Genomic DNA, 11,095 nt, shown 5'->3' with positions numbered 1-11,095 from the left:
ATTACGGCAATTTTACTATTAGTTTGAACTTATCTTGTCCATATAGGAGTCTCAACTTTCCTAAAAGTGCATGCCAGGCATAAATGTGTTTCTACGCCTCTAAAACATATGGGCTCATGAATTGGAACCATACAAAATGTTTAGGTGCCATGCGTGCGTATGTGTGGGAGGGAAATAGAGGCGTGGGGATCTGCGCGTTTCAGCCAATTGGCGCACAGCACCACAAATGTGTTTTCTGGACGCCTTAACTCTGTGCCAGAGCTGCGCATCACTCTGCCCCCGTGGTGCGCCCCTCACTCAACCTCTCTCCGGCTCTGCGCATCGTCATGCACCGAGATACTTCGTTCCTGAGCTCCTCCATGACTTGAGTTGTGATTTTTATTATCTCTTCTTCTTTTTTTTTTTTTTGCCCTTTTTTTTCCCTATTTGCCTGGATGCGTCAATAGTTGTGATTTCTACACTTTGATTTACGGATTACTGCGCCTGAGTTGTTTACGTCTTTGGAGGTGAGTGTTTGTTATACGAGGTCTTGTGAAATTTAGCGGTCGTTTTTTTATGCTTTCTTTTTTTTTAAAACTGTCTTTGCCATTGGTTGACTTTAGTTTGAAAATGCATGTTGAAAAATCTTGCAGTTTATATTATCTACCAATAATACTTTCAACGTAAATGTGAGCGTAAAGATGCACTAAATGTAGGGTTCCATGTGAGTTTCCAGATGTGTGGACTCAGCTGTTGCTTGTCACTCAGGTGAGCTCGTTTCAGCCCCTCCATCCCCCCCAACCCCACATACACCCACCCCTCTTTTTTATATTCTTGCCGGTGTGTTTTGAACTCTTGAGAGACCCCATCGGTGTTGACAGACCGCATTCCAAAATCCACAGAAACTCTACGAGCGACATCTCTGCAACCGCGCCGTCCACAAAGTCCACAAACCCCTAGTCCTCCTCTCCACACTACGATTTCAAATATTTTACGATCAGACTACCGGAAAATCGATTGTTTATTATTATTATTATTATTATTATTATTATTTTGTATTAATTTAATAATATCTATTTTTTTCTTGTGTGTGATGTCAAAAGAAAAGGGAGTTTAGATTAACTTTTCTCTTTCAAAAGAAAGAGTCCAGTGGTGGCACCTAGTGGTGGCAAATATGCTGTACCGATGTTTGATGCTTTCCATGTTGTAGAAATATTCCCAACTTTTTTTTTGCTCTGAAAATAGAAAAATATTTAAAGCGCAGCAACACTTTGTATGTAGCATGTAACCTGCCTTGTAGTTAGCAGATCTGGAGGTGTTTCCCCCACCCCCGGCTGTGGGAGGCAGGCTTTGCTGGGGGTATCCACTCTCTGCAATGCTAAGCCTTTGTTAATGAGTATGTATCCCTGTCCCTTCTCTGTGTGTGGCACCGGCTCTAAGTGCACGTGGATCCAGGTGTCCATTACGTTTAATGCTCGTGTGCGTGCACGCATGTGTCCTTTTTCCTCCTGTGTATCTGCACTCCTGTCGCTACTTGCGTGTTTATGCATGTGCGATAGAAATAGGTGCTTGGACTCACGAGTTAAGCTGCTGTTAATTGGTTAGCCATTTGGACCACAGGGGAGACTGGAGTCAGGATGAAGTCATAGGGATGTTTGGCATGATCACTGCCTACTAAGGGATATATAGACTGCTTGTTGCTAATATAGATTCCCAAAAGACTCGTAACACTCCCATCCATAATTGAATCTTTTGTTGAAACATTTTTGTTGTCTAAAAATGCAGCAGTTAGCTAGATTAAAGTCACTGTGGAAGGGAAGACAGGAACTTAAAAACTGGATGCAAAAGTAATGGAATAATAATAACTTTCAATGTAAATGTTTTATGCACTACCAAATACTGTCAAAAAGGATTTAGTGCGAAATATCTTGTTGCTGTTGTGTCTAGTCTGTGACTAAGCAGTGATTGGTCAATTTCAACCCCAACCAAAATGTGCAGCGACAATAGGGTGTCTAAGTCCAAGTTCGATGTATTTTTGTTGAAATAGTTCAAAAGGAAGTCGTCCTCTATCTGCTGCTATTTGTGCAACAAATTGTACTCTAGATAAACTATAGCAAATAAACATTACTGAGAGTTTATCCCAATGTTGTCACCACACACTAAGCCTCAAAATCAAGAATTCCACACTAAAATATTCAACACATTACAATTTATTTGGCACACCAATGCTGTCTGTTTTTTTCCAAATCACTTCTTGCTAGCTGTAGCATCCCAGTATGTGGTTTTCAACACCATACATCCCAGGCAACCGTTTCTGGTGAACCAGAAAGTTGCTCCTTGCCTGTCTGATGCCCAAACAATCCAAGTTTTATATACAATTTCAACATCCGAGAGGCTGCGATACTGTTTCAAAGGTTCGTTGAAGAGCTTTGAGAAGATTTGGAGTCATTTTGCCACTCATAAAATTACTTTATAGAAGTAGTTAAATATTAACAGATTGATTAGTGCTTCCCAGTCTTGCCAAGAAAGTTAAGAATGATTTCCAAAAATCAGCACAATTTGTTTTCTTAATGTGGGAAGTTTAGCCCAAGACCTTTTATTGGTTTAACAAATAGTAAGATGGATGAAAAGTTGAACGTAGGAAGGAAGGGAGAAGGATGTGATGCAGATCTTGTTGAGAGGACCCTCAAGAGTCGTAGCTGTAGCTGGAGAAGTGCTTAGACTTTTGAAGGCCGCATTGAAATTTTATTACAGTGCTTTTATGACAGAACTGCTTGTGTTGTGTTTGTGGACAGTTTTCAACTGGCAAACTTGTTTTACAGGAGCTTCACCAACAGCTCTCCTCTTTTTTCCTTCCTGTGAAACCCAAAAAGTCACAGAGGAAATCCAGCTTGAAGATTGTTTTTGATATTGTTGGACACTCTCCTGGAAAACCTTTTTGGTTTTTTTGCTCAGCGACCAAGCATGCCTGATTTAGTGCAATAAGGTCTTGTGGAAAAACACATTGTCTGATCGCAAATATAACGCCGAAGACTTCAATATGGACAGTGATTCTGCCTAGAACTGCAGAAATTAAGTCAGAAAAAAAAATTAAATTGATTTTTCTTTGTTCCTACTGTGACTTCAAGAACATTCTGTTCCCTAGAATTTGGCTTTTTGAGCAAAATTGCATCAGAATAAAAAAAATAAAACACTAATAAGAACCATGAGCTCAGATTGGAAGCTTGAGTGAATTTATGTGTGTTAAAGTAGAAAAAGAGAAACACAAGAGACTTCCCTTTAATAGAAAGTCTGCACTGTTCTGTACAGAGTATACCATGTGTGCGTACAAGACAGTTTATTCTGTCATACTGCAAAACAATCAAGTCCATAAACCATTCTTAACCTTCACTTCCACCTTCTATTCAGCACAAACTCATGCACACACACAGCTTTGCAAACAACTCAACACACTCAGTGCAAAGGGCCAAAAATTAAGGGGCCAATAGAGGAAAAAAAGTGAAGCAATCTCATCGTGTCATAAATACGATGAGATTGCCCGATTTATGACATAAGGTAATTAGTTCTAAAATTGTTCAAGCTAAAAATAAGTAGGTGCTTTTCAGGTAAATGCAAATGCAAATACATACTCTACGTTCGTAGAGTATGTAGAGAGACAATATCTTCGGCATTCGCTTTGAAGGAAGTTGCCGCATTGTTAACTGGTGTATCACTTCGACACGCTCAGTTTGACCCTTAAGCGCTCGTCCAGGTAGTCGGGGATCTTGCTGCGGTACGTCGTATTTATAGGCACTAACCGTTATGAGAGTCTCACGTTTCCACAAATCCGAAACAATATAGCCGTTCTACACAATTTAGATGTAAAATGCACTTTTCCAAACTCGACTTTCTGGAGCACGCTGTCCTTTAGTTAATTTTAAAAGCGTAAAATAGTCAAGTTCATGACAACATTTGGGTGATATTTTACTGCAGTTGGTTAGGAGGGAAAGACTCGACATAAGGTCAGGTAGGGATTAAAATCTGGAAATACAAATGTTTCCATACTCTTATTGCCTTGCTCACACTTATAAGAATGCACAAGATCTCTCATGTATATAACTTAACCTAAAGGCCTAATTTGAAAACCAAACAGAGAAAAATCTTTGAAGTGCAACACTGATTGTTAAAGTTACAATAATATCTATACAGTTTACTGTGCTATCCATATTTATATAGAAATGCTCAATAAACAACTAGTATAATTACTAATCATTACTTAATTACCACTAACCACTGTCAGGCATCAGTCTTGGTCATGGATTTTCATGTGTGTGGGAGGGCTTGGTCAGTAGTCCTTCGTGTACAAACACTTAGTGTAATCTTTGTGCTCATTGAGTGGTTTCAGACCAAACCCTTCAGGCTGCATTGGCTCCAGAAACCTAGTATTATGGTTAGTTTGTGGGTTGGAAAAGTAATCCAAGGCTTAGCAGACTAGGAGACACTGAGTAATGGAGTCCGAGGAAGAGTTACGCTAAATTCTGTGTCAGAACTTGCAGCGGAGTCGAAATGAAGTTGCCCGCAGCGCTTTTCGGAGCAACACAAAAAACGGCGACGCAGGGCAGAGAAGGGCTGCCGACTTGTGCCTGCGAGTGAGAGTTGATACGGCACCACTTTAATTACCTATGCACACAACTCTATTTGATGATGATTAAAGCCACCCTCACACGTCTGCTCAGACGGTGTCGGCCGCCAGCAAACACGGAGACATTAAAGGCAACGATCATTAGATGATGATAATTAAAATACTTTAAAGTTCAAGTACAAGTAAAAGGTATAGATGGGAGTAGAGCGTCGCATAGGAAGGCAAAACTGCTTCGAAGAAAACACGTAATTATTTCTTATCAAATGACCACCCTGGGGGGGAAAACCTCAAATGATAGCTTTCTGTTTTGTTTTTGATTGGGGACAAAGATAAAACGGTCCCCAGAGCGGATTCTGGTTTGATGAGTTTTACTTCCAGACATACAACATTGCTCTTGTGGTGGGAAAACTGTAATTTGTTTATTCTTTCACTTGTTTTCTTGATCATGCTTTGAGTTTGAGGTTTTTCAATGTGAGCTTCCCAATAAGAACCTCTGCTCTGCCATAATTATTCTCTTGAACTTGTCCACATTTTGTCACAGTGGAACCATAAACCTCTATGCAGGTTATTGGGATTTAGAGTGGCAGAAAACCCTCGTAGTGTATGAATACATCGGAAGAATACTTTGTATGAATACTTTGTTCCAATTTACAACAAAGTATTTTCAGGTTGGCATTGTCCAATCTAAGATCAGGTCTATATCCACTCTACTTTTACAAAGCACTGTATCTCAGCGTGTTTGACGGACCAGATTTAAATGGAGTGCCGTAGTCGATTAAACATCATCATGAGGAAAAGTTGCCTTTTGCAAGAAAGCCGTAATTGAGCCAAAATACAAGAGATGTGCTTGTTATTATAGGATTAAAACATGACTCAGCTTCTGCCTCTTCTTAAATTTGTTTCATGTGTTAGACATTTTCCTCTTGAGGCAAGGACAGACCCTTTAAGTGACTGTCTCAAGTCAGTTCTAATAAAGGACAGTTTGTTGCTTCCTCTCTTCGTTTTACCATTTTATTTTTGTTTTAATAAGTGCTTCAATTGTTAGTCGGGACAAAATAACAACATGAATTGTGAATTTTGCTCTTTAAACATTAGAAACATGTTTTCGAAGATCTTTAAGTACTTGTGAGAAATGCTAAGTGGAACCTGTGTATCATTACGTCGGGTGGTTGTGTCTCTCCAGTCGTTCCCTGCCTGTCACAGTTTCTCCACATCTCGTTACATCATCCCAGAGGAATAGTGGGTCTTTAATTCATTCTAAGAGGAAATGGCTCCCTCGAATCTGATGCCACCCGGAGTCAGGAAATGGACCAGAGTGATAAATGCAGCATAATGAGGGTGGAGAAAATTACAGGATTTTCACAAAATTTGCTGAAAGCTACACATTTTTCCTTCACTTGTCCAGAAGGGAGCTTAGGTTTTTTTTTTTTTCTTTCTTTCTTTAAAACATTGGCTCAAGCTAAAGTATGTTTCAGTTTTCAATGCAGTGCTGAAACCAACAACTTTTAAAGTGACGCAATACAAAATCAAACTTGAAATCAACTTAGTTGTATTAAAACAAATGATTATGTACGGTTTATTTAGTCCTCTACTGTCAATGCATGTTTGAAATATTCCCAAGGTAGGTGCGAATTCAAGTAAGATTAGGAATTATGTCTCTTGGCATTTGGCTCCTTTTCATACCCAGAAAATTTGGAGTCTGAAAAGAATCGAAAACCTTGGTGACATGTAGCACTTTTCAGGCACGATCCATATTCAGACGCTGAAAGAACTACCTCTGGCTGAAGTCTTAGAGCTCAACTTTTCCCATTAGTATTAATGTCGAGAAATTGTGTATGTAATACACTAATACAGTCTGGTCTTTTTATTTTGACTGCCACACTTACTTCTGACCTGAAACTCATTTGTTTTGCCTTACTTCTTTCTGTTTCATAGATCTCAGCAAAAACTTTGACATACCTCATCAATTATTAATGCTTAGCAGCAGGCAATGGTGATAATAGACAACAATAATATTAATAAGAAATGTTTCGGTGAACACAATTTATAATGTTCCTATAATTTTTACAAGCTCTCTGCTGCCCCCAAGTGATAAAAATATTGCTAAGATTCCTTCATTTACAAGAGAAAGTAGTCATATTCAATAAAATAGGAAATGAGGCTTGTTTATCAGATTTGAAGGACTTTTTGAAAACAACCCTCTGTATTAAACATAGTTTTTATTAAGCCCACATTTCTGTGCTATTTCTTTAGTTGTCTGATGCAATAATCCAATTTTAAATCTTATGTTTTCATTTGCTGTAAGTGGAAAATCATAATTAAGGCTTTCAATAATATTGTAATTAATTGAATATGTCTGTACTTCTGTGCACAGCATCTTTATCTTACAGAGATATCTTCACTGTAGCTATGTTTTGCTACCCTTTCCCTCTCTAATTAATTCAACTGTCATAAGTTTATTTCTGCAGCCCCAATTAACAAAAATGACATATAAGAGAAAGATAAACTGCTCCGTTTTACATCCAAATCAGTCTAAATTTTAAATTCTGCACCTTGCTAACTCCTAAAAACATATTTCAGATAGAAGAATAGAATAAAAAAAAGTTTGGGACTTTCCAGTTACATTTTGTAAAACCTAAGAAACAGTAATTTGACTATTATCTGCGCTTCACTGCTGTTAGACGCTAACGTTTAATTCAACTTTCGTTTTGTTTGTTGTGGAAAGGTGATTAAAATGGCCGCTTGCATTAATGAGTTGGTATATAAATGTCTTAGGTGTTTACACAAATGATCTCCAAACCCCAACAGTAAAGTAGGGGCTGAGGGGAATCATTATCTCCAACCAGCCACCCATGAAATAACAACATGTGGGGCCCTGTTTGTGTGCGTGTAGTGCTGATCTACATTTGTGGGCCGGCATGTGTTTTTTGTTTATTCTATAATTTGCATGTGTGTATTTTAGTGTTTTGGGGTGTTCTCTGTAAAGAATACCCCCTGTATTCCACAAGTTAACAAAAATGCAGACTGATGGGTTACATCTTGAACTAAAATATGCTTTTCGGCCCGCCGGGAGTCTCTGATATGCACATCGTTGCAACAATGCTCAGACTTTGCTCTGAACTTGGTTGAAACCTTATCGTTTGGTTCAGAGGGGCACAAATATGTTGTATATCCCTCTTATACTACTTCCTTCCCCTAGTTGTTTCCCATCTGTTGCAGATTAGTTTCAGTGTGTTTAGAGAGAAAAGCCTGTCGCCGAGCAGGACTGATAGTAAACTCACAAGTCAGAACTGTCAGGTAGGTCCGAATTAACAGACGCCAGCTGAGGATATGGCAATCGGAGAGGTTGGGGGCACGAGGAGGAGGGGGCGCTGCAGGAACGAGACGGACAGAGAGAGAGAGAAGGGGAGTCTGAAATTACACGGCGAGACCACCAAACGGTTTCTTCTGTTTACCCACTAAGCTGGCCCATTACTCGAGGGCCAGTGTGGAATGCCAACGCCGATTGCCTGGCCAGATTTAAGGGCAGAGGACAAACACCCTACAAGACATGCTACGTCGGCTCTTATGACGGGGTTTATTTAAGCATCACAAGATGTCAGTGTGCTCAAAGCACCACATAGCTTTGATCACCCTTTTGGCATTTAAATTTTAAATGTTTGCTAGACCATGCAGCTGCTTTATTCTCATCTTCTAAAATGTCTTTCAGTCTAAGGTGGGAAAAAAAAAGTATTTAAGAAAAGGTTTGTGGTTTCACACACATCTTTCTCTGACTCTATGACATATTTAGAATTGTGCAAGCACATGTTGTCCCAACTTTAGCAATGAGAGTGACAAAGTGCCTCGGGGCTGCAAACTTGGTCCGACCTGTCTTTCCCAGCCCTGTTTCTAATGTTAAATCATGGGAAAAAAAATATAATAAAAAATAGGGTGTCGGTTGGGTAATACACAAATGTGTAGGTGTGTGTGTGCATGCAAGTGATGTGTTTGTCTGTTCTGGTTGAGTGATGTACCATCCCTCTGGGGTCCTATTATTAAGGCTATGTGTACACAACCCCCCAAACCATGGCCAATATCTATCTCGATCCCTCTGTCAGAGGGGAATTCACACACTTACACCGATGTACAAACAGCTTTTCCCTGAAAATGTGATGCAACGATACTTCTTGATTTGCCTGACATATCATATTAAATGCTTCTTGTTGTTTTTCATGCAGTCAGTTTCTCATGATAGCAAATTGCACGGATCCGCATTGAGTGGCACAATTCATTAAAGGTCCTGTTTGTGTTGGCCAAATAATGACATTGCGTAAATCACTCGAGCTGATGCTCACAGCGGTAGAGGGACTAAACGTAGCAACGATTTATCACTCCTAGATAAATCAGAGTGATAATGTTGGCCAGCAAAAACAAAAACATGCTGAATTTTGACAGGTGCACGTGAAGTCGGCCATTTCTCTTTATCTGTCAAGACGAACAAGATAAGTTAGTTTCTTATCTTTTGTCGTCATCTCTTAGTTTCAAAAACATGAAGTCATGGCAAGTTTCTTTTGTGATTCTTACCAAGCAGCTCATGTGAAATATTTCCCAATAGTCTCATTACTTTAAGTGATGTCAGTGGAAGACGTTACACCAACCAAGATGTGGGCTGTATGATGCTAGTTTGTTGGGCTAGTTTCCACATGACATTTCTAAAGAACTGGGTTTACTTTCCTTGTAAATAGCAACACCTGCATTTGTGGAAATAAAGTCTTGACCAATTATTTTGGTTTGAAGTCCTTTTATCGAGATGCTAGACAAAGCGTCCAACAGACCAGATTTTTGTCCATCTCCAAGTAGCATAATGTGGCGTCATGCATCCTGATCACCCAACTGCAGTGGCACATTGTTGGTCAGCTGGCTAATTTAAAAAAAAAATTATTTTATGACATGGAAAGCAATTTTAGCCTCCCTTTTAATGTAAAACGATTTTAAAACTGTAGTAGCCAATCATGGCTATCAGAGCTAATAGCTCAACTACCAGTTGTTAGTCTTAAAAGCATAACAAAAGGAGTGATCTGCTCAATAAGACCTTGAAAACCACCAACATAATGATGGGTATTGATCAATCAATCAATCAATCAAATTTTATTTGAATAGCACATTTCAGCAGCAAGGCATTTCAAAGTGCTTTACATCATATCAAACACAGAAACACAATGCAACATAGAATCAACAATCAAAACACGACATTAAGTCAGGTTCCATCAATAAATTTGTAATTGATTACGTTTCAAATACAATCCTAAACAGGTGGGTTTTTAGTCCTTTGATACTTTGGTTTCCGCACCATCGCTCTCCATGTCTTGTTTTTTTTATGACTGGAAATATCTTCAATCAGCTAAGCTTATTCTTTATGTAAGTTGGGAAATAGTGCAGCAGCCTTCCTTCACTCAACTGACTGACACCGACTGGCCAACACACCATAAAAACTAATTTTCCTTTTTAAAGGAACATTATGGCGTAGCATTTTCGTCATTCTGAAACCAGAACTTGTTACAATTTGAAATACACATCGATTAAAGCTATTGGACCGTGTCAGTCAGCTCCAGTCTGTTCTATTGTATGCAACTTCTTTTTAGGATGAACCAGGCAACATGATTTCAAAATGCTTGAATTTCTACCCCCCCCACACACACACACAGTTAGATACACACACAGACACACAGCCACACCCCTTTCAAAGCAAAGGGTAAATGACCCTATGGCTTTTATTAAAGGAATGCATCACTTAAAATTATCAAATTAGAGTTGGATAGAAGGCACAAGACTGCTGTCCCCCACATGCCTGTGACAGTTATGTATTTCTCTAATGTTTTATTTGTTCTGTTTAGCCTATAGGTTTCTCTTTATTTTGCTCGTTATTAGACAAAGTCTTCAGCTCAGGGTACTGCTTGCCAAAATTCAAAGTGAAAAAGTGAAAAAGTATGGGTGTAACTGATCTAAAGGCTGATTAACAATACTGCATTCTTTCAGTACACGTGCATGCCGTACCAATGCCATTTCTGAAAATTATCAATACATGTATTCTGTCGCCCCTTCACAATAACTACAGCAACCGTTTTGATTTTGTCAGCCATTATTTCTCTGAAAACTGATATCCATCCAAGGCAATAAAGAACATCATCTTCCAAAAGGTGGCTTTATTCGCTGAATTTCTTACCACTATTGCGGTTTCAAAAGAAGTTCAATGCAAAGTTTTAAAACCTAATTCCTGCCCGTGCTTCCTTCACAGTTGACGATTTCCTGCGTTTTATAGTCCTTTTATTGCCACTTCTGTCATCCTGGAGGTGTGCAGCTAACACCCTGCCGTGGTTAACAAATCACGGCAGAAAGTTTTACAACTCGAAAGTTAAACTCCACTTGGAGAATGAGTGTCAACGAATATTAACACTGACCCGACGGGACGAACTACAAAGAAGCTCCGCAGACCTGATACGGCTGTGGAAAAAGGCA

At 39.2% G+C, this 11,095-nt stretch overlaps 1 protein-coding gene across 1 annotated transcript in view; it reads left to right on the top strand.

Moving 5' to 3' along the window:
• The first annotated feature begins 292 nt into the window (after positions 1-292).
• prickle1b (prickle homolog 1b) overlaps positions 293-11,095 on the top strand; it is a 30,028-nt gene continuing 19,225 nt past the window's right edge. The window contains exon 1 of the mRNA XM_028043960.1: positions 293-506. The gene's annotated coding sequence lies outside the window, so the exon portion shown is untranslated. The remainder of the gene's footprint in view (positions 507-11,095) is intronic.

This window comes from Xiphophorus couchianus, chromosome 17 (assembly GCF_001444195.1).
Source record: "Xiphophorus couchianus chromosome 17, X_couchianus-1.0, whole genome shotgun sequence".
NCBI classification, from domain to species: domain Eukaryota; kingdom Metazoa; phylum Chordata; class Actinopteri; order Cyprinodontiformes; family Poeciliidae; genus Xiphophorus; species Xiphophorus couchianus.
Note: the sequence above shows the minus strand (reverse complement) of the source record. Positions and strands in the feature narration are given on the sequence as shown.